The sequence below is a fragment of the Haliotis rufescens genome, unplaced genomic scaffold, assembly GCF_023055435.1.
Source record: "Haliotis rufescens isolate VD_foot unplaced genomic scaffold, xgHalRufe1.0.p SCAF_17, whole genome shotgun sequence".
NCBI classification, from domain to species: Eukaryota; Metazoa; Mollusca; class Gastropoda; order Lepetellida; family Haliotidae; genus Haliotis; species Haliotis rufescens.
The window spans coordinates 21889550-21916554 of NW_025963857.1; the positions used below are offsets into that span (position 1 = coordinate 21889550).

General features: G+C 39.4%; 1 protein-coding gene across 3 annotated transcripts in view; it reads right to left on the reverse strand.

The window, feature by feature from the left end:
• Window positions 1-27005, reverse strand: part of LOC124133965 (protein naked cuticle homolog 2-like) — a 116820-nt gene that overhangs the window by 79654 nt on the left and 10161 nt on the right. The window contains exon 1 of one of the 3 annotated variants that reach the window (XM_046498574.2): window positions 17819-17836. The exons of the other annotated variants lie outside the window; for them this stretch is intronic. The gene's annotated coding sequence lies outside the window, so the exon portion shown is untranslated. Of the gene's footprint in view, window positions 1-17818; window positions 17837-27005 lie in introns of those variants that run through there. 3 annotated transcript variants of the gene reach the window in all.

Consider the following 27005-nt stretch of genomic DNA (forward strand, 5'->3'; position numbering starts at 1 on the left):
CACGTGGTTCAAATCCGTTTTTGTGTCCAATCATTTGTTTGTTTGTTTCTTTGTTGTTTACTGTCGATGTCAGCAATATTCCAGTTATGTGATGGCGGTCTGTAAATAATCAAGTCTGAACCAGACTATCCAGTGATTGACACCATGGGCATTGATCTATGCAATTAGGATATGATGACGTTCATCAACCAAGTCACCCGATCCCGTTAGTTGCCTCTTACGACAAGCATAGCCGCTTTTTTTCGGCAAGCATGGGTTGCTTAAATAAAACTTTCACCTCATTTCATCCCATTCTCAGTTCTAGCAGCCTATACACATCCCATTCTCAGTTCCAGCAGCCTATACACATCCCATTCTCAGCTCTAGCAGCCTATACACATCCCACTCTCAGCTCTAGCAGCCTATACACATCCCCTTCTCAGCTCTTGCAGCCTATACACATCCCATTCTCAGCTCTAGCAGCCTATACACATCCCCTTCTCAGCTCTAGCAGCCTATACACATCCCATTCTCAGCTCTAGCAGCCTATACACATCCCATTCTCAGCTCTAGCAGCCTATACTCATCCCCTTCTCAGCTCTAGCAGCCTATACACATCCCATTCTCAGCTCTAGCAGCCTATACACATCCCATTCTCAGTTCTAGCCGCCTATACACATCCCATTCTCAGCTCTAGCAGCCTATACACATCCCATTCTCAGCTCTAGCCGCCTATACTCATCCCCTTCTCAGCTCTAGCAGCCTATACACATCCCATTATCAGCTCCAGCAGCCTATACACATCCCATTCTCAGCTCTAGCAGCCTATACATTTCCCATTCTCAGTTCCAGCAGCCTATACACATCCCATTCTCAGCTCTAGCAGCCTATACACATCCCATTCTCAGTTCTAGCAGCCTATACACATCCCATTCTCAGCTCTAGCAGCCTATACACATCCCATTCTCAGCTCTAGCAGCCTATACACATCCAATTCTCATTTCCAGCAGCCTATACACATCCCATTCTCAGCTCTAGCAGCCTATACACATCCCATTCTCAGTTCTAGCAGCCTATACACATCCCATTCTCAGTTCTAGCAGCCTATACACATCCCATTCTCAGTTCTAGCAGCCTATACACATGCCCTTCTCAGTTCTAGCAGCCTATACACATCCCATTCTCAGTTCTAGCAGCCTATACACATGCCCTTCTCAGTTCTAGCAGCCTATACACATCCCACTCTCAGTTCCACCAGCCTATACACATCCCACTCTCAGTTCTAGCAGCCTATACACATCCCATTCTCAGTTCCACCAGCCTATACACATCCCATTCTCAGCTCTAGCAGCCTATACACATCCCATTCTCAGTTCTAGCAGCCTATACACATCCCCTTCTCAGCTCTTGCAGCCTATACACATCCCATTCTCAGCTCTAGCAGCCTATACACATCCCATTCTCAGTTCCAGCAGCCTATACACATCCCATTCTCAGCTCTAGCAGCCTATACACATCCCATTCTCAGCTCTAGCAGCCTATACTCATCCCCTTCTCAGCTCTAGCAGCCTATACACATCCCCTTCTCAGCTCCAGCAGCCTATACACATCCCATTCTCAGCTCCAGCAGCCTATACACATCCCATTCTCAGCTCTAGCAGCCTATACACATCCCATTCTCAGCTCTAGCAGCCTATACACATCCCATTCTCAGCTCCAGCAGCCTATACACATCCCATTCTCAGTTCTAGCAGCCTATACACATCCCATTCTCAGCTCTAGCAGCCTATACACATGCCCTTCTCAGTTCCAGCAGCCTATACACATCCCATTCTCAGTTCCAGCAGCCTATACACACCCCATTCTCAGTTCCAGCAGCCTATACACATCCCATTCTCAGTTCCAGCGGCCTATACACATCCCATTCTCAGTTCCAGCAGCCTATACTCATGCCCTTCTCAGTTCCAGCAGCCTATACACATCCCATTCTCAGTTCCAGAAGCCTATACACATGCCCTTCTCAGTTCTAGCAGCCTATACACATCCCATTCTCAGTTCTAGCAGCCTATACACATCCCATTCTCAGCTCTAGCAGCCTATACTCATGCACTTCTCAGTTCCAGCAGCCTATACACATGCACTTCTCAGTTCCAGCAGCCTATACACATGCCCTTCTCAGTTCCAGCAGCCTATACACATGCACTTCTCAGTTCTAGCAGCCTATACACATCCCGTTCTCAGTTCCAGCAGCCTATACACATCCAATTCTCAGTTCCAGCAGCCTATACACACGCCCTTCTCAGTTCCAGCAGCCTATACACATGCACTTCTCAGTTCTAGCCGCCTATACACATCCCATTCTCAACTGTAGCAGCCTATACACATCCCCTTCTCAGTTCCAGCAGCCTATACACATGCACTTCTCAGTTCCAGCAGCCTATACACATCCCATTCTCAGTTCCAGCAGCCTATACACATGCACTTCTCAGTTCCAGCAGCCTATACACATGCACTTCTCAGTTCCAGCAGCCTATACACATGCACTTCTCAGTTCCAGCAGCCTATACACATGCACTTCTCAGTTCCAGCAGCCTATACACATGCACTTCTCAGTTCCAGCAGCCTATACACATCCCATTCTCAGCTCCAGCAGCCTATACACATCCCCTTCTCAGTTCCAGCAGCCTATACACATCCCATTCTCAGTTCCAGCAGCCTATACACATCCCATTCTCAGTTCTAGCAGCCTATACACATCCCCTTCTCAACTGTAGCAGCCTATACACATCCCATTCTCAGTTCCAGCAGCCTATACTCATGCCCTTCTCAGTTCTAGCAGCCTATACACATCCCGTTCTCAGTTCCAGCAGCCTATACTCATGCCCTTCTCAGTTCCAGCAGCCTATACTCATGCCCTTCTCAGCTCTAGCAGCCTATACACATTGCATTCTCAAATCCAGCAGCCTATGCTCATGCCCTTCTCAGTTCCAGCAGCCTATACACATCCCATTCTCAGTTCCAGCAGCCTATTCTCATGCCCTTCTCAGATCAAGTAGCCTTATGATACTCATCCCCTTTTCAGCTCAAGCAGCCTACACACATTCACTTCTAGAGGATTCCTTAATACTTGAGGGTTTCTATCCAGAATTATTTTTTATGTAACCTTATAGTTGACTGTAATTTGGTCAAAAGACTGCTTAATGCTGAATCCTATTTGATTAGTTGTAATACCGTATTCGACCCATTAAGCTCCCAGGCCGCTTAAAAAAAGACAGAAGGGGTGGGCGCTTATTGGGACCAATTCAGAGTCAAATTGCCTTACCATATTTTCTTGAGAATAGTGCGCACTTTTTTCCCAAAAAACACAGCTGTGTAGAAGGGGGTGCGCATTATACACGAATTAATGAGTTTTGATGTTTTTTCCCCATGGAAAGACATTACTGTGAGCACGTAACACCAGAAATACCATGTCAACAAATCCATACTGAAGTTTGCAAATTATTCATGTAATTACACTGTCTGGCTATAAAAAGTGTTCCTTGTATATCTGAACTTTTGTTCGTAACTTATTTCATTAATTTTATTCAAAATTCCTTTTAATATTGTTTTAATTAATTTCGGTGAAATCGTGTGTGAAGCGATCGGAAGATCGCACAACTCACCGTTATTAACAGCAACCACGGTCAGATTACGGGGGGCGCTTATTGGGGGAGGGGCTCTTTAATGGGTTGAATATGGTATGTCCTATGAATCTCCCCCCCCCACCCCCAAGCTCACAGTGGACTCTTCCATGGTCTCATCAGCATCAGTAATAAAAATACCACACAAATACCATATCATTGGCTTTTGATAGCAACACAGTACAAGCAATGTGCTTCGTGTTTCCAAGTTTGCTACAATTTGTTGTGTTCGCTGGTGTCTCCCCAGGTACAGGCTTGCACTCGGTGACCCCGGTGAACACTGCGAGAGACAACCCTTTGCTTGCCGAGAGCACACTGGAAACCCTCTGATCGTTAAGTCATAGACATACCAGCATACCATCCTTTGGGTTGATAAATCATAAACATTTGTCATTTTCACTAAATATAGTGATTAAATCTTGACATACCACAAATAGGCTTCTTTAGGTGTCACAATTCATAAACATTAGTCATTATATTTAATAACATCAAACTACAACTAAAAAATATGATGTCTCTAAAATTCAGTGATTATATATATTATTGTTTTACTTGTACTGACATGACTATGTTGCAGTGTATTATTTTTGCGGACAGCATGAATACATTTCAGATATGATGCCAAGGTCTAGAAAGCCTAAAAAACTCACACTCATAACTTGGCCACCCACACACCCAGTCAGTTAGACTTGCTCAAGTCTTTAAGGCAGTTATTATACGCTTAAATAATAAATTCCTAGATTATATAAATAATAAGAATGTGTCCTTAAAGTTGTCCCTATAAAAGACTGATGTACTATCCGCTTAGCTAGACTGCTAGATTTGCCTATTATAATAATAGAATTACTATACATCCATGGACTTATCATTCTGTACCGTCTTGGAGTAAGGCTTCTAGCAAGTGAGTGAGTAAGATTTTACATTACTTTTGGCAATATTTCACTGCCACCAAGAACCCCCTGTACTTACCTCCCCATCACTGCATTCAAGTTAAACACAAATCTTTTAAGTTATCACAAACATGAAATAATTCCATTTAAAGAATTAAAAAGCATCTATTGCAAACACAAACTCAGCAAAGGCAATAAACTTGCCTCCAGATTTACAAAACAAGAGACAATAATATTGGTCAATCAGGAAACCAACTTTTTAATTTTTTTAAAAGACCCACTAGTCCATGAAGTAATTAAACTTGTGACAATGACGAACTAGTGGAGTGCCCGTCCACGCCAAATTGTCTACAACTTCACAGATTTCCAACTTCACCTTATTGGGCTTCCTGTAATTGTTTTCCCAGATCAAAGACCATGTGATTTGTCTCCAACCCTGTGGGGAGATTGGTGAACAAATATGGCCGTCAGACAACCACAGAGGAAATCCTATTCTGATTACGACTAAACATAAGTAATATTAGATCATTAGTGGGTTGAATATAAGCCTGACGAGTAACAGGAGTAAATCATGTGTCATTGTCTTATCTGATTATGAGAATTATAGACTGTAAAATTATGAAAACAGGTTACAAAGAGAGAAAGCAACAGCACGAACTGTTGCATATAATCAGAAAAAGAGGAACTCAACATCTAAAAATATTATGCATTATTACATGTACACGAACCACATGTCAGAAATACTATATTCCTAACTCATGTGATGTAGTAATAAACATCAATATGGCACTTGAGACAATGACCGCATCAAGCTTACATCAGCTGCTTTAATCCAATTAACTAGTTCATAGGAAAATAGTGTCAGCAGTATCTGTTTAGCCAGGGGACTGATACTGTCTTCAATTCCTACAAGATTGGCAGATAGAGCACAGACAATCTAATATTAGCCCCAGGACAGGATTGCCCACATATTTCAGGTCGAGATATTTGACAGAAACCACATTCTTGTATGTTTCATTAAGATTCAATACTGATTATGGTTATCGGGGATAATAAATTCACATGCCACCCAGTGTGGGTTCAACAAATCAAGATGATACCATCACACGCTGGATTTCATTTGAATCACATTTTTTTTGTCTGCTGACTTCATCATTCACTTCATCTCTTCATCACTCAATCCTCCAAACACCCACAAACCCACCCATCCTCACTCACTCACTCATTCACTTCATCACTCAATCCTTCAAACACCCACAAACCTACCCATCCTCACTCACTCACTCACTTGGGTAGCCTAATGGTTGAAGCACTTGCCTGTAATGCTAAGTCTGAGCTTGACTCTGAATATGGGTACAAATGTGTGAACCTATTTCTGGTGTTCCCTGGTGAAATAAGGCTGGAGTATTGCTACAAGTGACATAAACCGCTACTCATTCATTCATTCTCCAACCTTGTCCAGCACACACACACACTTTAGATATATCATGTACATATAGACAATGATGTTTTTATAGACAATGTTTACAGAAAAACTCCCATGGCTGAAATGTGGATTGGGTGAAGTGGTTTTTCATAACAGTGCAGTATGTTTCTCATGCTATCAACCACTGATATTACGGTTCTCTCATACAGCCAGACTATTGCTGTCATGGAACATATAACAACATTCACTCACTCACATACTCTCTCTGATATCACCACGATATGGCTGAAATACTGCCGACGTGACTTCAAATTTTAACTCACTCACTCTCTGATATCACTGGGATTCATCTAATCTGTTATACAGACCCTGAAACAAATATATCTATTACAGCCCATGCAAGTCTATAATATTTGGCAAGTCTAGATTACTGCAGTATCTGAAAAGGAAGAGAGTCTCTGGGCTCCTTTTTATTAATATACTTCATAACAATAACTTAACAACTGTTTTTATCTGTAAAATATGTTCATTTAAAGACTTAAGACTTGTTAATGTTAGTCTAGGATTCATCTAAACCTTCTCAGAGGTCGATATTCAGCCCTAAGTCTGAAGCATATGTCAATAAAAAAATTCTTGTTATTATAGTAATATCTAAAACTATTGATTACAGAGGTGACTTTCAGTTCACTGATAACAACCGATAAGTTTTTACAATTTTGCATTTGAAAGAAATATTAAAATACCCCTCAATATAAGAAAATAAGGACTTTTATTTATTTTTCAAATTTCTCCGCTAAGGACACTTATGGTTTGGAATCCTAGATAGACCCCTGTATCACAAAGTGCACACTATACATATTATTATAATCAGCAATGAATGTCAAACAGTTCTAGGCCACAAAACCAGTAAAATTTCCAACAAACTCCCTTCAACCCAAATCCCTTAAACTGACTCATCAAACTGTCAAATATTCCAAGCATGTAATGTCAAAACAATTCTTGTTTGAAAATCTGCCACATTCTCCATAAATTATGTTCTTATCCTGTAGATGTAATACACCTAGATACAAGGCAGTAATGAAGACCATGCACCTCGGTACCACCAGCCTGCACTTGAAGGTTCATGTTTCTGCTAATTTGTACCTAAACTTCCCTCTGTGTATCGACAACTCCTTGTAAAAGATCCCTTAGGCAAGAAGTCAAGCTAATTGTCTGCCTTCAAGAAGGAAAATCCTGCTAATTTGAAATGCTGAGGATCATGGGTAATCTCTCACCATGGCTCTTATCTCCACATTCACTTATGCAGGAGGAGGAGACTTGATACAGTTATCTCCCCTGCAAGACATGACACGAAAGTTATCTGCCCGGGTGCTTTAAGCAAAACGATTTTTCCTCTTAATGAATAATTCAAACATCTATTTCAAAAATGAAGTTTTGACAGATTTTATGACAAAGAATTTCCATCCTTTCCCAAAGGTCACGATTATTATGTCTTGTAAAACTATTTCACAACTGGACATAATGTTTAGTTTGTCTTTGATCATGTGTCAATCGGCCCATTCTGGTTAACTGCTGAATATTCTTACTTTATAGATCTGAATAAAATAAATACTTCATGGAACAAGCTCATTAAATACAACATCACTCCAATTTAATGTTAATTCTAAAAAGAAATCAATGGAAAAATAGCAGTATGAACACAAATCATAAATAAACATAACCAAAAAAATCAATCAATATGTTAATTGAGCTTTCATCTTTAAAAAGATTTTTTAATTTATGATCAAAGCATAGAAAATAGCCGTAAAGACTTCAAAAATCAAACACGTATATCCTTTAAGGTTAAACTAATATTTGTTTACAACACATTATCAGAAAGTACGGACCCTCTGTTTGATGACAATCACAAGGTCAAAGTTTAACCCCGTTTTGACGGCACATCAATAAATGTCTAGTCTGCCTGTTATTGACATGTACTGATGGATGTATATGGACAACGGACGTAAGCCATGGACTGCAAACCAGGTAGAATCTCTGTATTGACAAGCAACATACGACCTTAGATCGCAGAGATAAACACTGCAAAATAAATATCAAACTCCCTGATCTATTATTTGTTTTAAAGTCATCACTTACCTTTGTGTTATAAACCTTCAAGCAGATCAAACAGAACCCCATATAGATCTTATCAAATGTTTAAAACTGACTCAGTGGAAAACAAGAAAAAAATATATTGAATTTATTTATCTGCATTCTCATCAAAGGAGAGCAGTTTCATGGAGATGACTTATCAAGAATATATAGGATCGTCTGTCCAATGTTTTACTTTAATTGAACTGATCGTTAAACAAACAAGATCACATCTACCATACAGGAGTATCTCTATCTTTTGAAGTTGGACTGTCCTTCTAATCATCAAAGGCTTCTTATTACAACCTCGGTATGGAGTAAATACACTAGCCGGTCTAATTATAGGCTAATCTAGTCATACTGGTCCAAGACTTTGGAAATGAAAGAAAATATTCACCTAACAACTACTCTTCCTTTTGGGATAATCAAATCATCAATAGGAAGATTTTGTCTAAAAGGATGTCAAACGCATGTTCCGAGACTGTTACCCGACAACTGCTTTTCATCTAATAAGGAACACTAACAGAGTCTTTCAATACTGTAGGAAGCTTTGAGCACTTCTTAAAGATTACAAACACCAAAGTGTTCAGTTAAGTCTGTGAGGGTCTTCGCTTATTCTTGCTCAACACGGACCTGACATGAATAGCCGTGTTCATCATCTGAAAAAATCGCCAGCTAACTATAAAGGAATTGATTGTGGGCAAAAAAATGATTTCTTTTTATTAGCTTTCAAGTGATCAATTTGTTAGGGCTACCCATTGGATGCTTCTGATCGTTGATCAAAGTAATTATCACATCTCAGCCCATCTTGTGCCCATTTAGCTTAATCCAAGAAGGTACTCCATAATAGTATTCCTAAGATCTGGGGTTATCAAGAAAATAAAATTATTTCCAGTCTTAAATTTTTGACGCCACAAAATGATACAAAATCTTTGAGAACTCTTCTCAAAGAAGTCACAAAGCCATTGCCAGGAGCAGACTGTCTTTTTGGCAGGTCGCGTCTGCCAACGTTGAACTCAGGGATTGTCTGAAGATACTATTTTCCTGAGACTGAAGATAACCATTAGCTCAGTGAAGACAGATATCAAAAGCCAGGGACGTCCTTTGAAGGGGTATCAGTGAGGGGTAATGCTCGGGAGAGAGAGCCACACAGATTCACTCTGTTCTGCCGCATCCTACATCAAGCATCAGAGAAGCACCAAGCTCATACACAACCTTTGTAACAAGCAGTGTTTTATGAGCTATTTTTTCACATATACAAGGAATTTGAAAAAATAATTAATTCTTTAAAACCAAACTGCTGTAATGCTTAGAAGTCTAGTATTGATAATTCACAAATCACTGGACATTATTTCAACTTAAACCCAAAAAACCCAGAAAAAGTCAAAGTTTAGCTAATTCTGTCTATGTCAAAGCACTCGTGCAAAAAAAGATTAAAGGAAATTCAATAGAGGTTCTCCTTGAACAGAATCTACGGAGAGTAATTGTAGAGCTTGCAATTTCAAAGCAAGCAGTTGTACAGGGCATCGGATCACTGCCAGCATTTGTACTTTTTGCATCATAGTCTGTTCTTAATTTCAAACAGTTTATTGTCAACCCGTTTGACATACAGCTTTTTACTCTTCAGATATAAAGAAGATGGATTTTCAAAAGACTTTTATCACCTCTTAAAAATGCAGAATAAAGCTCTTAAAAACTGTTTCAAAGCTGGCAACCTGCTCATAATAGATAAAGTTTCTTTCACACAAGGTTGGGTAGAGGGCTAAAATAAGACCGCTTTTCTTTCCACACTTTAATAACAACAAGTACAACATGAGATGCAGTGACATAAGAAAAATAAGCCAAACAAAACTTTTTATTTTTGAAACGAAAAGTTGTTTCGTAACATTCCTAGTTCCGCCAAAAGGGCTTGATTCCACTTGACTATTGTGAAGCACACGACCTGAAGCTTCAAAGGTGAGGATTGTAATAACAGGACTCGCGACTACAACAAAACATTCATCAAATCCATCAGCTGCACATCAAAAGTCAATCCTACTTTGAGGTATTTCTGTGACTTTTGAAATTTCAAGCTGATCTATGATATATGGGATGATGCTTGGTATTCATTAGCCAAAGAGTGATTAAGATTTGTCTCCAAGCCAACCTTCAGCTTCAAACAGTTAAGCAGAACTAACATGAACCCCTGAGGGGTTTGTCTACTTTATCCCCCTTCCTAAGTACCCCCCAGTCCCTTCTTTCACCCCCCTCCCACTTCCAATATACTCCCCGCTTTCATATCTTTTTTCCCCCACCCCATCAAATGCAACTTCATAACACTGATCCTACTGATTAGGGATCTGACATTATTGTTTCTTTTATTGGTTAATTGCTGAAAGGCAATATCTTAATAGAATTCTCAGTTAAATATTTAAATTGCAGAGAAGTTCAGAAAATAATTATTTCAAATTCACAACAATATGTCCATTTGCATGTGTGATTTTTTGTCAAAAGAAAATTATTTCTGTTAATCAACTGAGCTCATTTGGGGGTGACATTAAAAACAGCCCTGTCGGAGATAGCTTGTCGAACAGGAAGTTATAATTAATCCACAGTAAAGAAGAAATCAAGGCCAACAAAAAAACAACTTCCAAATATGCAAATGGATTTCCTTTACAAAAGAGTTTCTCACAAAAGGGAGTTAATTGTCCCCTGATAGTGTCGTCCCTGGAGGCCGTCCGTCAACTTCTTCTCTGATCACATGCCCGATAGGGTTTCAAAGCAATTGCAAGGTCATCAAAACGATTGTCTCTCCATCTGCTTGGTAAAGATCAAATATTCCCCTCAAATCGGTGTCCATTTTCCTGCTGACCCACCAGAGCAGCCTTGTATAGCCCGGCACAGGGAAACGAACATGCCAACAGAATTGATTGTTTTGTTCCCTGTCCGCAGGTTTTTTCTTCCAACTTTTGATGTCAACCAAAGGTAGCCTGATGCCCTGGAGGAACTACCAGGCTTTGATCTTTCATCAAATTAAGTCCACTTGATCACTACATCCAATGAACGTCAAACGACCGGTCACTCAAGCCATTGTTTCTTTCATAAAACTTAAGTTAACTATACCCTTGTGACTGAACCTACACACTTTGTTAATTTGAATCTTTTAGAAATATTAGAACAAAAACATGAGCAGCATATCCTTTAAAGAAGATACAGTATTTGTTATACAGGGGGTTTCATGACACCCACGAGGCAATGGTCATGAAATAATCATCCTTCCCAATGTAGTTTCTGTTGGACTTCTTATTCTATAAGATTGATTAAATTGCCACAGAATAGCATTTATTGCTTGGTGTCAAAGTCATTTCTTCGCGTGATACAAAATTGCAGATTTCAAACTTCTGGGTGGTCGGTCCTCTAATACCAAATGAAATTTGAATTTTAAATATTAAATTCCCTCATAGTATCAGCTATATATTAACACCTTATATGATAACAGTTTGACAATATTTTTTTTAAAATACTGTATCTAGAAATATTACAAAAAATAGCTTCTAAAAAATGATACATTTTTTGTAATGTTTTGGATATGGGTACTACTAAGATATGAATCTAGATAATCCCTCAACAAAAATGGGTCTAATTCTATATGCTACCCATGAACAAGTCCAAATCGCCTTCAATGCATTTGCAAGGGTTAATGTAGTTCGGAGTGAATAATTTTTACCTGACAAAGTTGAGACAGGTGATCATTTTCTGATTAACATAACACCTCATCAACATAACACATGATAGCCTTTGAAGCTATCCTACAAAGCATGGCGCAGAGCGGAGTGGCTTGTGTGCAGGTTATAGACACTGGCGAAACAGTTTGGGATTGTCTGTAGTAGCCGTGTGGCTATGCAGGCTTAGTAGAACCACCTCAAGTGCCTTGTAATCCCCAGCATGTTACATACAACTGATAAGTTTCATGCCTTCCACTCCAGGAGTGAGTGAGTGAATTTGGGGTTATCACTGCTTTGAACAGTATTCAGCTGAATCACAGAATGTCAGCTTACTGCTTGATGAAAGCCTGGAGTGATGCAGGTTGTAGGTATTAACACATGGGAATCATAATCAGGGTGAATCAGCAGATCCTGGCACCTAAGGGACACAACTCTGATTACACACACACCAGAAGTGAAAGCCAGGTGGTTGTTGGCATTAACACTGTCGAAGGCCCATTGGTAAGGAGCTTACAAACATGGTTTATAATCAGGTTAAATCAGCAGATCCTGGCACCTAAGGGACACAACTCTGATTACACACACACCGTAAGTGAAAGCCAGGTGGTTGTTGGCATTGGTAGCCTACTGATGAAAAATGAATATTTCTTTTGGTCACAATAACTCATAACTATGTGACTAGGGGTAACTGCTTTCACAGAGTCAGTAAGAAATGTCTGGACGTCTTGCTGCTACATGTTTGGGCAATAACACTGAATCTTGCATAAACTCATGTAGGTGATGTGAGGTGATGTGAGGTGAAATGGGGTTTAACGTCGCATCCAATATTATTGCACTTATATAGCGACCTGCATGTACGTGTGTGTGTGTGGCTACTTGTACTAGTCCGGACTGATGCCGATATATAGTGCTAGCACACTGAGATACCATGCCGCAGTTTAACATGAATTCCCCACTCAGACACAGTATACTGACTCCGAGCCGACCAGTCCTTGTTTTAGCCCCTTAATGCCGAGCGCCAGACAGGGTAACAACAAGTACCATCTTTAAACGTCTTTTGGTATGACGCACCTGGGGATTGAACCCCAGGCCTTCCGCTCTCCGGGCGGACGCTCTACCACTAGACCACGGACGCGGCCTAAACTCATGTAGACCCAAACCCTGTATGTAGTAAGCAAACACACAAGCCCTGGTGCTACCTCTACCCTTGTGACTAAACTTACACACTTTGTTCATTTGAATCTTTAAGAAATATTAAAATAAACACATGGGCAGAATATCTTTAAAAGAAGATACAGTATTTGTCATAAGGGGGCTGTGTTATCAACAAATTGGTTTCATGATATCCAAGAGGCAATGATCAAAAGGATTCTGTTATCAAGCAAATTTTATCAAATAATGATGAAAAAGCAAAGAAGTCAAGTGTAACTAGACCAAAATAACTAGCTTAGGACCTCGGACCACAGAGAAATCTTCCGCTGTGACTGTCAAAAGTTGAATTGTGGGAGTGGTGTGAAGGTCGCCGTGTGAAACCAGGAGGTGGGTGACTACTCTGGACATGATAAAGGGATAATATACTACGCAAAAGAAGTTAAGGATAACCCGATTCTCTCATATTACCATAGTTAATCTGGATTTTCCTCGACTTACAAACGTGGGGGTCCAGTGGTTTTGATAAGTACTTTGAAGCCCATAATGAATCAATGATCAAGTGGACAATGATCACTATTGATGGGTGAAATAACAGACACCCATAACTGCTCCTGATAACTGCGCTGTAGGTACAAAGAATATTGTTGTGCGCCCTTCGGAACTCAGCATATTCTTCTTCTGCGCCCATTCTCTACATCTGTGCATACTGGACACAAACTTGTGCATCTCTTAAAACCCTGGTTAAGATTTCAGGACCACCCGATTCTTTCATGCCATGACAGATTAACTTTTGAGTAGTATACAGTGATCGCTCGCTATTGCGCTACCAATGGGGTCCAAATAATTGGTGGGCGTTATAGACGATGAGCCGTTTAACCGAGGCCGAGGTGGGGGAGCGCGCTCGGCAAATCTCAAATCATCAATAGGCCTATGTGTTTATCTCACGTCACGTCAAAATAGTATATATTTTTATGGACCTAGATCTACCTGTAATATCATTCATTTATTAAATCTGTCATATTTCACAATGTCTGAAATACGTATTCCATTCTAATTTATCATTTTTTATCAATAAATTAAAAAATTATTCACTATTTCCCGCGATGTTATTGAAAATAAAATTCTTGGACACACATTTCGACAACGGGTCTGCATCGAACATGTCAAAGAGCAAAATAAAGACTATTTTAAGCAAATCTTTAAATATATTATACAAAGTGATAAATAAAATCAACAAAAATATATCTAAAAGTATTTGGCATAAAATTAAACAACTCATTCAAAGTCATGATAAGGCTCATCACCACATGGCAAGGAAACAATGTTTCAGCACCTCATTATTGAGCAAGTTTCCAAAATGGTGTGATAAATTGTGTTTAAAACACTGTACATACGAGCTTATCACATTTCTGAAATTTACAAAACTGGCCTTATTAAGGAGCTTCCTTTGATGTTTGCAAGTGTTGTTGTTATAAAGAGGTAATATTTTAGTGCTGGTAGCTGTCTCACGTTTCAAGGTCCAGTTTCACCTGGGACTCGTTGTCTCACCTGCGAAAGATCAAAGAGTTTTACCTGTCCGTGAGGTCAGGGGACACGGTTAGGGTATGCGGCCGACAGTAAAATGATTTGTTATTCGCCCACAGCAATTCAGACATAGCTACACTCGGAACCTGTGGAAGCCGGGAAATGGATGCTTCGGAGCTGGGGCTAGTCTCACCCTCTTGACACGGTGACGAACACCTCAGCGGAGCCATCCCAGACCTGTCTTTGATGGCTTGTAGTCAACCAAGCACGACCGCACAACTTGGTCATAAAATTTCACACTAGAATGCTCCTGACTTGTTAAGGGGGCTGTTATCTCAATTTCATCACAGTATCAAAACATTCTTTCATGCATTGGGTATTTAGACAACAGACATACAATGGAATGGTTTTAAGAGACGCTTATGGAAATATCTGCCCCAAATTTGTCAAGTTCAGATATACCATGATGGACAGTTGTTGACAAAAAGTTTGAAAGTGTCAAAAGCATGGGAACAGGGGAAGTACATTTGCATCAGTCATATGACAATGAGGAAAATACTTTTTGTTTGCTCTTAAGATCAAGCTGACTTTTGAAATAATATTCTACAATGACCTTGTTAAATGTACAGCTCTGCAAGCAGTGTTGACCCATAAAGATCGGGGGGGGGGTAGAATAGGTCTTACAACCCATGCTTGCCGTTAAAAGCTACTATGCTTGTCGTAAGAGGCGACTAATGGGATCGGGTGGTCAGGCTTGCTGACTTGGTTGATGCACATCATTGTATCCCAATTGCCTGGATCGATGCACATGATGTCAATCACTGGGTTGTCTGGTCCTGACTCGATTATTTACAGACCACCGTCATATAGCTGGGATATTGCAGAGTGCGGCGTTAACAACAAACAAATAAAGCAAGCACTGTCCCTTTAAGTATTGCAGTGCCTACTATGTGCAGTCTTGGACTAGATATTGTAATAAGTGCCTGGTGTCGAAACTGAGACATTGTCTCTGTGTTTGGAGGTTATTCATTGCCTGCTAATTTGATATTCAATTTGATGTATAATTTGATATATAATTTGACAAGAGCAGACAAATATACTGGGTTTGAAATGCTCAAATTAACCTTGTTCAGACTCCCAATTGCACACAGTCAGGCACTTCTTTAACTGTCCAGTGTAAGTACAAGCTCATTGGCAATGTATCTTGGCAACACATGAATGTGTGAAATACATTATTGGATGGCGGTAAATTACAAGACACTAATCCAAATGAAATTAGATTTAGCTGTTGACATTGAAGTTCAGTTCTTATCATGCAGCTAGCAACACTGCTGCCAAGAATATTCTCTCTATCTCCAACAGGTATATTTGGTCGACCATTTCCTTTGAAACAGACATCAAACACAGAATCACGCATGATCATTTGAAGAGAGCATAATCCATGCTATTCAGACGCGAAGGAAGAAGGTGCTCGATAAGCTCGTGTCACAGCAGAACAGGTGTAAGAAAAGCAGGTAGATCGTAATCCATCCAATTAAACAAGCTCTAATTTCTTCAGGTATCTCTGTCAATTGTTCCGTCTTAAATAGAAATCTGTTGAAAGACGCAACAATCCTACTGTGAACCTCGCTTCGAAGCATCCTCTGCTGTTTTAGTCATTTCTCCGTGTCGACCTTGCCCAGTTCAGTTCGTATTTGCTTGTCTAAACCTCCTAGGCTCTGTCTGGTTCAAGCATGGGGTAAAGTTTATCTTCCTGTACACAATGGAACGCTAGTGAGAGACTCACAGAGGAATTATGGGTCTGGTTTCATGGCGGTTCCTGACTACCTGGTAATTCTCTAACCAAATACTCTCACCGAACTCATAATCAGACCAAACCAAGCAGTGGGATGGAGCCCGAGGGAGCAGATCGGAGCCACACTCGGCAGATATATCCAAAACCCTCCCAGATCAGTTACAATATCTTTGACAAATTTCTACATCGTGATTTACTTTGAAAAAAAGGTCAGGTCCTTAATCACGCATCTGTTTTATAATTGTGATGCTTCATAAAAAAAAGAAATGCTTACATATAAAATGTACACTTTTTATGTTTGTAATTCAGTTGATCGTAAACGCTGATGGAGAATTCAGGGAAGTCCCGGAAAGCAGTTCCGGCAAAAGTTCACACAATCAATTTCACAAATAACTGTTCACATCGTGTAAACTTTTCTGTCCGTTCACAGGTGTGTGAACTCAAATATCAGATCACGTGACTACCCATTCTGCCAATCAGCATGAAAGAAACAGTGTAAACTTTAAAGTATGAAATTATAAGGTTTTAACCATGTAATATGTTCTGTGTTCTTGTGTGTGTGTGGGGGGGTTATATTTGTTAGAGACAGAATATTTTTTCAGTCAACACCTAAATTGTTTTTTTCTGAAAGGAGGTTTAAATAAAAAAACACAATTTTTACGAACACCCAGCAAGTCCTGTGAATGAAATATTATTATAAAAACTCGAGGACACTTATTTCAAGTACTTTTGGGAACAGGTTATTTTTGGTAAAACAAAAATCCCCACCCTCCCCTGAAGACTATAACGAAAAATATTGATGAAGGTTATTTTTTCAGCTATTGAACCTTTATGAAGATGAGTTCTAGAGCAGAATGAATTCAGCATCATCCCTGTTCCAGCCCCTTCAAGCCTGTTTCAGTGCCCTCCGGCAGTCACAGAGAAGCCAGCGAACAACCCCTACTGGGTGACATCGGCGTGAACCCACCCAACTGAAAACTGATACGAGTTCATTGCTATTTTCCTGTGCCCCTGTTATCAATGAATGGAACATCTCAGAGGTAATTTACTATATATGCATGGGGTCCAAAAGAAGAGCAACCATGGGGGAGGATAACCTCCGACCCGACCTCCGACCTCACTAAATGTTAGCCGGTAAAGGTTAGACATTGTACCTGCTTTCCACCCACAGTGAGACAAGACATTTCCACAAAGGCACCCTCAGTTGCCTAGTATAGGGTGCTAGGTTATACATATTTGTATCACCCACTAGACAATACAGGTATTGTGTATACTGACCAGGATATACATAAGTAACGATTTCCTGAAGTTTTAAGAGGAAATAGTTATTATTAAATAACCCTTGAATACTGTCAAAGACATTGTAAGCCAGTTTTTTCTCTACTGCAAACATCTGACTTTAAACCTAACACAAATGGCTGAGTAATTAGGAAAAATGACAATTTCAATATGGCTGCCACATTTAAAATGGGATGACAATTCTGTGATCACTTTTTAAGAAAACCGCGGCTGTTATTCGAGTGAGTGGAAAAACTGACCTGTACTCAATGAATTGTAGTCCAAGATATGTGCTGATGCCTATATGAAAAATAATCCCCCATAATGCAACACATATGCCAAATGTCTTTCCCAACCATGATACCCTGCTTCTAGTTATCTCCCTTGAATCCTCGAACATCTCGGTGTTTACTGTATATGGTTAAAATCACGTACGATTCCTCACAATGCTTTGAAACAAAGCAAGATGTCTGAAGGCTATTAGCCCCACACTGAAACCGTTTCCACCAAAGTGGCGCGGTATTGTTGTGGCCACCTCTTTGCAGTCGCTGTGGTAGGGAGAGCCCCGGTAGCTCCGCTCATCGTGCAGATGGGCTCCACCTGTCTAGCCATCCACAGTCTCCAATGGACAGATAGAGTCCCAGCCAGCACCAAACACACGAGACATTAATGTTAGCAGCATGGGAATCTGGCCGAGCAGGAAGAGATTGCTAGGAACCTGTTTGCCTTCAAGCAAACAGAAACATTTGCAAGCCAGCTTACATATTCATGATTTTGGGGCCTTGTATGTCGTATTCGTGTATAGAAAACAATAACAAAACCATTTCTGAAACTTACTGAACTACTAATTAAATAATGAACTTTACAATTAAATAAATTTAACATTAAATATTTAATATTTTTAAATGCTCATGGAAATATAACCTATCATTTGATCTTGTTTTGAAATCATTTTTAAATTTCTACAGAACACAGATTTAACTTGAACCTCAATCTTTCATTCCATCAATATTTATTTAATACAGGTGCAACCAGTACCATTCATCCTCCCAGATAGCTCGTTCACCACAGTGCACCACTGTATCCTCCACTATAGATAACGACCTTATATATATGACTTGTATTCTGAGATACCACTCGGTATTCAACAGGTGGACGATCTTATTCCACACTGATGTAGTCAGAAGACAAGAATCCCATGGTGATTCTGAAGTAGAAAAGGTCCCAAGCAGCCTAAGCTGGTCCCCCCATGGAGATTCTGGATTAGAATAGGTCCCCACCAAACTATGCTGGTCGTAAGGTGAGTGAGTGAGTTGGGTTTAACGCTGCTTTTAACAATATTCCAGTTATATCACAGCCTGTCAGCTTAATGTGGGAGGAAAGCCAGAAGTGATGCAGGTCTCAGACGTTTACCACTTTGGTGAAACCCATGAGCATGGGTATGGTGCTGACAAACCTAGAAACATAATCAGGGTGAACCGGGATTCGAACCCACAATCATAGGTTTCTGGTGTGCCCAAGGGAAGCAACTCTGCACAGTGAATCGCGGCGCCATAGACGACTGGGCCATCCGTGCCCCCTGGTCGTAAGGGGATCGGGATTGGGTGGTCAGGCTCATTGAACAGGTCATTTGCCTCTCATCATACTCTAACATCATGGAATGTTGCTCACAATATCAATCACTGGATTGTCTGTTCCAGACTCAAATATCATAACAAAGCCGGAATACTGCTGGAATATTGCTGTGGCGTTAAACAACAAACACACACACAGACAGACAGAGGGGTCAATCAATCATACACCTGAAGAACATAAGCTTCACCTGCATTTGTCACTGACAGAATAATTAACACAAATCTTTACAAATTACTGTAAATAATATCCAGGGATCACTGAGCATACGGACACAGATCCACCTCCTTCTCCCATATAACGGTACTTGTCACCTGCCAACTTTAATATCAGGTCAATAAAATACATCAAAGCTGAGGGCCATGTTTGGGACATGTGGATCGATAGGGGGCTTGTTTTTACGACATATTGAAATCCTCTTATCGTGATGGTGAAACAAGTCAACCGTATTCATAGCATGTATCTGACCCACCTTCTGACGTGACATCTCCAAATTCTCAAATTTATTCTCACAATGGTTCAAAGGTCAAAGTTATTCATGATATCTACATTGTTGGTAGTATATATGATGAATCTGCCTAGCTGGGAAGTGTATAGTAAGCTCTCCTAATAACGTGGGTAGACGGAGTAACCCCAGCCAGAACAACACCACAGTAACCCCTTCATTGGATGTTATGACTGTATATACGCCGGGCGTTCTACCATACAGAAATCCCTTGTTTGACACAATCTGTTCTGTAAATGACTCCCAATGTCAACCCATTTGTATCAGGGAAGGGACTTATCTAGGATTCCAAACTAAATGCCCTTGGCAGCAAATTTGGAAAAAAATAATTAATTTGCACAAACTTCAGAATTTCTTAAAGTCCTTATTTAATTAATTCAGAGGTATAACAAAATTGCATCCAATGCAATAACACTCCTTCCCTTTTATTGGTCTGTTATCTAAGCTAAATTAACATGATTAACATGAAAATCTTAATTCCAAGTTTTGAGATTTTTTATGGACATTGGGGCCGAATATCGGCCTCTGAGCAGGTCTACAGAAATCCCTGAAGGCCTCATGCAAACATGTCCTACTGGTTCTTTACAAGCACCTGGGTACTTACTTATTCATCAGCAATTAACAGCTAGGAACAAAGGATTGGGTTGTTCTCACTCATGTACACCAAAGAAAGTGAGAAATATTTCACACTTCAAACAATGCGTCCACAACAGTTGACAAGTGATAAATTAGCTATAGGCCATGTTCATTCCATATTAAAGCTGTGGGAACAGCTAGCTATATGCAAAGTTATTAGCAGAAGCTTGACAGTTTTGATGAGGGTACAGTACTTTTCAAAGTTGAACTTTCTTAGAAAAAAATGGGGTCAAGGTCACCAAAACCGACTGGTGTCTGCGGAATTTGTATATACACCATAGTTCCAAATATGACAATCCAGTGTTTAGTTCTTGAGATATTGCGGCAACAAACAGGTGGGACGTATGGACGTACGTACGGACGGTCGTGAATACTATATCCCCTGCTTCGCGCTTTCGCGCGGCGGGGGACAAAAAAGAAATTATCCATTGAGCTGTATATATCAATCACCAGTAAATACATTGACTTGTAAGATAAAACTACAATAGCTGACGTACTGAATCCTCCTCCTATTGTCTTGAAGATTAATGAAATATGAATTGTTTATGTCATTAATGATTTTTTATAGTTTTAATCAAATAGTGACAAAAGGTCATATGGGGTCTAAGTGGGGGTGATAATGCAACATTCATTTTAAATTAAATTTTGTTTTGAAGACTACAAAATGATTATTGTATTACTTCTTGCAGTCACAGAAACCTGAATACTAGAAACAAACAAATCACATATGATCAATCCGGGGTAGAATAGGCCATCAGCAACTCATGTTTGCTGTAAAAGGCGACTTTTCTTGTCATAAGGGGTGACTAACGGGATCCTGCTGACTTGGTATATGTCATCGTATCCCAATGGCGTGGATCGATGCTCATGATGTCAATCAGTGGATTGTCTGGTCGAGACTCGATTATTTACCGACCACCACCATATAGCTGGAATATTGCCGAGTGCACCATTAAACAACCAACAAAACATTTGTTCATGGAATGTCCATTTCTCTCATACAGTCAATTTCCATACCCATTTCTCTCAAAATGTCGAAACTGAACCTAGTATCTAGTATACTCTGCAAGTATACACTATATATATTTAATAATGGACTGACTTGACTTTGATAGAAAAACTGAAATCATCATAAGTATTTATTGGGCGTTCTAATACCTGATGATTTAGTGTTTGATCACATTTCTTCCTGCGAAGATTATCCAGCCACCGGCTTTGTAAATATATCCTTGTTAACTTCCATTGTCCGGGCAAAATCAATTGTGTTGAAATAAAGTAATATTATCCTGAAGACTGACAATAAATCACCCAGGTCTCTATACGCCTTCACTTCAGTCTGCTATCTTTGTGTTCAGTCAGTGTTATAATCAGTCATGTAGAAAGCAGCACAAACAAGGGGAGGTAATGCAGCCATGTGTTACACTAATCCATCACCCATTAGACAAAGATAATATTACCCAAGTATGTCATTCAAGTCGTCTCATTATAATTATTTGCTACGCGAGCATGGCGAATTTGGATAGAGTTTCTCAAATTGGTGAAATATTACAGGTGTTAAGGTAATTAATTTGGCATTTAGACTACCGCAAGCTGAGGTCTGTATGTGGTTTCTTGCCTCTTTTAACAAGAGCTTCAATGCACCAAGTTCACACGTTGATTTAACGCTGATAAACTTCAAAGGCTTAAGTATTTTGTATAAACCACAAGTACGTCTCTATCCACACTCTGAATGCTAAACTACTGACACAAGATGAAAGGTTTTTGATTAATGTGGAACTCAAAACCTGAAAAAAATATTCTATTATATAACGAGCATTTCAACACATCAATTACAGTGCTTTATGGTAAAATATGCAGTAAGAAAACCCTATGGGACCAACTATTCTCTTGCTGCTAGATGACAACATGTCGATCAGAAATAATCAAGTTTATCGGTACCGAACACACATCATCACACATGTCATACAGTTGTACCATTTTTAAGTGGATGGATAATAATATTTAAAACCTGAGTCTTCCCTGAAAGGACTGATGCTACACTGATCCTACAGTTAACACTATCCTACCTCTCTGAATACTGGTTTAACACTACCCTACAAATCTGAACTTAACACTACCACTCTGAACTAAACACTACCACTCCGAACTAAATGCTACAACTCTGAACTAAACACTACCACTCCGAACTAAACACTACCACTACGAACTAAACATTACCACTCTGAACTAAACACTACCCATTATCTGTAAAGGTATTAGTTAAACACTACCCTACCACTGAACTAAACACTACCACTCCGAACTAAACACTACCCATTATCTGAAAAGGTATTAGTTAAACACTACCCTACCACTGAACTTAACACTACCACTCTGAACTAAACACTACCACTCTGAACTAAACACTACCCATTATCTGAAAAGGTATTAGTTCAACACTACCCTACCACTGAACTAAACACTGACACTTCAAACTAAACACTACCACTCCGAACTAAACACTACCACTCCGAACTAAACACTACCCATTATCCGAAAAGGTATTAGTTAAACACCACCCTACCACTGAACTAAACACTACCATTCTGAATTAAGCACTACCCATTATCTGAAAAGGTATTAGTTAAACACTACCCTACCACTGAACTAAACACTACCAATCTGAATTAAGCACTACCCATTATCTGAAAAGGTATTAGTTAAACACTACCCTACCACTGAACTTAACACTACCACTCTGAACTAAACACTACTCATTATCTGTAAAGGTATTAGTTAAACACTACCCTACTACTCTGAAGTTAACACTACCACTCTGAAGTAAACACTACCACTCTGAACTAAACACTATCACTCTGAACTAAACACTATCTCTCTGAACTAAACACTACCCATTATCTATAAAGGTATTAGTTAAACACTACCCTACCACTGAACTAAACTCTACCACTGAACGAGACACTACCACTGAACGAGACACTACCACTCTGAACTACTAAACACTACCCATTATCTGTAAAGGTATTAGTTAAACACTACCCTACTTCACTGAATGAATGGGTTCCCCAAATCCACCAACACTGAATGCACAGTAACACATTACAACAGCTACAAACAACTAATCCCTCACTGGAGTAACCCTATCCTACTGTGATAACCCAGGGTATGCAAACTACCTGATAATCTGGGAAAGGTGATCCTATCTAGGTAACACACCCTCATGATGAAAGGGCTGTGATCACTGCGGCAACTCTACCCCACATCTCAGCTTCTCTCTGTGGCAAACAACAGTTTATTTTCTATCACACCAAGACCTCCAAGCTTAGACCAGAGGTGTGCGTCCCGATACCCAGCCTTCGACCGAAACCATTAAATCTTCTTCTTTGAAAGTAATGTCTCCTTGCAGCTTATAGCCCCACACGTTCAGTAATATATATGTACTGCACTGCAAGATCTAGGTGACCCTCTACAACATAATGCAATGCGAGCAACAGGTGCCCTTACACCCCTGTTTAGACATTTACAACTTAAACAGGTGAACTTTAATCCCACAAACCACTGCGGTAGGTTGCCCCTCTAGTACCCTGTACAGAACACCTCAGAAGGTGCCCCTTTAGACCTTCCAACTTGGACACAACAGGTGCCCCTCTAATCCTGTACATAACACTACAAGTACCATTCTAATCCTGTACAGTACACTACAACAGGTACCCCTCTAATCCTGTACAGTACACTACAAGTACCATTCTAATCCTGTACATAACACTACAAGTACCATTCTAATCCTTTACATAACACTACAACAGGCGCCCCTCTAATCCTGTACAGTACACTACAACAGGTGCCCCTCTAATCCTGTACAGTACACTACAAGTACCATTCTAATCCTGTACATAACACTACAAGTACCATTCTAATCCTGTACATAACACTACAACAGGTGCCCCTCTAATCCTGTACAGTACACTACAACAGGTGCCCCTCTAATCCTGTACATAACACTACAACAGGTGCCCCTCTAATCCTGTTCAGAACACTACAACTACTACACCTAATCCTGTACAGTACACTACAACAGGTGCCCCTCTAATCCTGTACATAACACTACAACAGGTGCCCCTCTAATCCTGTACAGAACACTACACTACAACTACTACACCTAATCCTGTACAGTACACTACAACAGGTGCCCCTCTAATCCTACAGTTGATCAGACTCATGAAAAATTGCTTGTAGGGTTAGGTACATTTCATTCGAAGATGTGCCGCAAGATGTAATTCCTAGGCAGTTTTAACATGCCATCATAACATAAAGGGCTGTACACAACGTTAGTGATGAAGAATGAATATTGTATGAACCGTGATGAGTTTCGAACAAAACGTCCCAACTGTCCTATCCCAGCACTTCATACACTACATGACTTCTTCTCAGAGACAAGGGTCTCAGCGGACTTCCACATAAAACACAAGAATTGTTTCTTTGATCCTGAAATGATTACTAACACAAATTGCATAAGTCTCTTCTCCCTGGTCGATCAGACAAAAATTATTTGATTTGTTCCAAGTTTCAGGAACTTTAGTGATTGTCAGAAACCATGACAAATCATCTCTACTTGTCTGAAAGTTTGTAAATGTTTCCTCAACCTTCTTGACAATGTTGTAACTAATTACATTCCTGTAACAATCACCAGAAGGCACCAGGCTTTTACTGATAATTAAATTTTACAAATTGGAAAATAGACTGTTTGGCAAAAGTCATTAGTTCCGTTTTGAAAGAAAAGAACATTTCTTTTTCAAGTTTTCAAGTAACAATCAAACTTCTCAAGAAAGGAAAGGCATTTGAAACTTGAATTATTTTTTTCCTTTCATTCAGCTTGAAAGCATGGTGTAAACAAGTACATCACATTTAGTCTATCACATGTGTTGCATGATACAAACCGGCATATCCTCTCACCAGCCCATCCTACAGTTTTCAATGCCAGTGGAAAGAAAGCACTTAGACTGACGATGAAATACATAGTGTTCAAACAATCTATCACATTTCTGTCCAAACAACTTTTTGTCACTTGGCTTGGTTGACCAACAACACTGAACTGACCCACAGAGGGCCCCCTTCCACAAACCAATTGTAGCACTAAGACAGTCGTAAGTCTATGTTAAAGTATGGAGTTACGATCACCTTAGCGCTACAATTGCTACAACCCGTAATATCAGTTTGTTTGAAAGAAAGGGGACTAAGCACTGTTACAGTTATTTCAAGGTCTCTCAATAAGGGTCTTAACAAGAAAAGATTTAAAAGATCTAACATGATTAACAACATATTAATCATTTAGTTTAATTTGAAAACTCCACAACCAATATTAAACAAGACTGTAAGGTGAGGCACATGATGGTGAGACATCCTTTAACATAGAGCAGCTTGCCCGTACCCTAGTAGGATTGTTGTCTGTTGTTAAACGCCACACTCAGCAATAGTCATACCAAATGACGATGCCTGTAAATAATCGAATCTGGACCAGGCAATCCAGTGATTAACATCTTCAGCATCAATCCACTCAAGGATACGATTGCATGCAATCAACCAAGTCACCGAATCTAACCACCCAATCCATTTAGTCGTCTCTTGCGACAAGCATACATTGCTGGGGACCTACATACCTACCTAGAATTCTAATGATTGGGAATAATAATTCTTTTGGTAATTTATATTTTTTTATAATAAACCCGTATAAACAAAATGACAATCTTATCCCTCATCAATGTTAAATTAATAAAGGAAGAAATCAGTTTCACACTTTTATGGAATATTTTCATTTCTGAGTTGTCAAACGCATTAATCCTATAAGTTGCAAAAGAACATGAGTCATGAATAGAATCATAAGATTATTTGAGTAACACGTGTAGGTGGAACATGTATAAGTCTTTATTTTTGTTATTTATATCACCGGTACTTCGTTTATTTTGGTCAGATAGCTTGTGGAAGAAACCCTAAGATGTATACCAATATCATATATTAGATTCTTGTCACAAAGAAACATAAAGGTTTAATCCTTGAGCTAATCATGGAATATCTTTCTAAAGAAAGCCGTCACAATGATTAAAAAGCCATCACGAGACAGATCGAGTGGAACAAAGAACAATACAAAGTAAACATTCATTTGCTTCTTGATAAACTCTCATTGAACAAACCTAATGTATCAAAAACCAATTGATTTTACAAAGATTACAAAATAAACAATTGCTTTGTATTTGTATTAATTTGATATTTCAAAGGAAATATTTGAAAGAAAGTCCATCATAGCAAAAGCTATCAAATATTAAGGATTATTTCAAAGAAATCTGAAACACTAACTTCTTAAAGACACAAGTTTGGATTCGATTCTGATTGACAATCAAGACTATGAAAGGTTATCATGGTTAGGGGAGTATGCAAAAGAGGGAGGGATAAAAGACATGAAAAGAAAATAAGCTTGATCAAAAACTATCTGGATACTTTAAGCACTTGAGTTCAATTTATTGGGCAGTTTTGGAATTAAAACATGAAAAGATGGGTTAATTTGAAATTGGTCCACAAGTAATGTTCCATTGAGAAACGGAATAAATGAACTCCTAATTACATAATCCCCTCGCTTTGAATTCATGCTGTAGACAAACTTTTAACACAAATTGCACTCT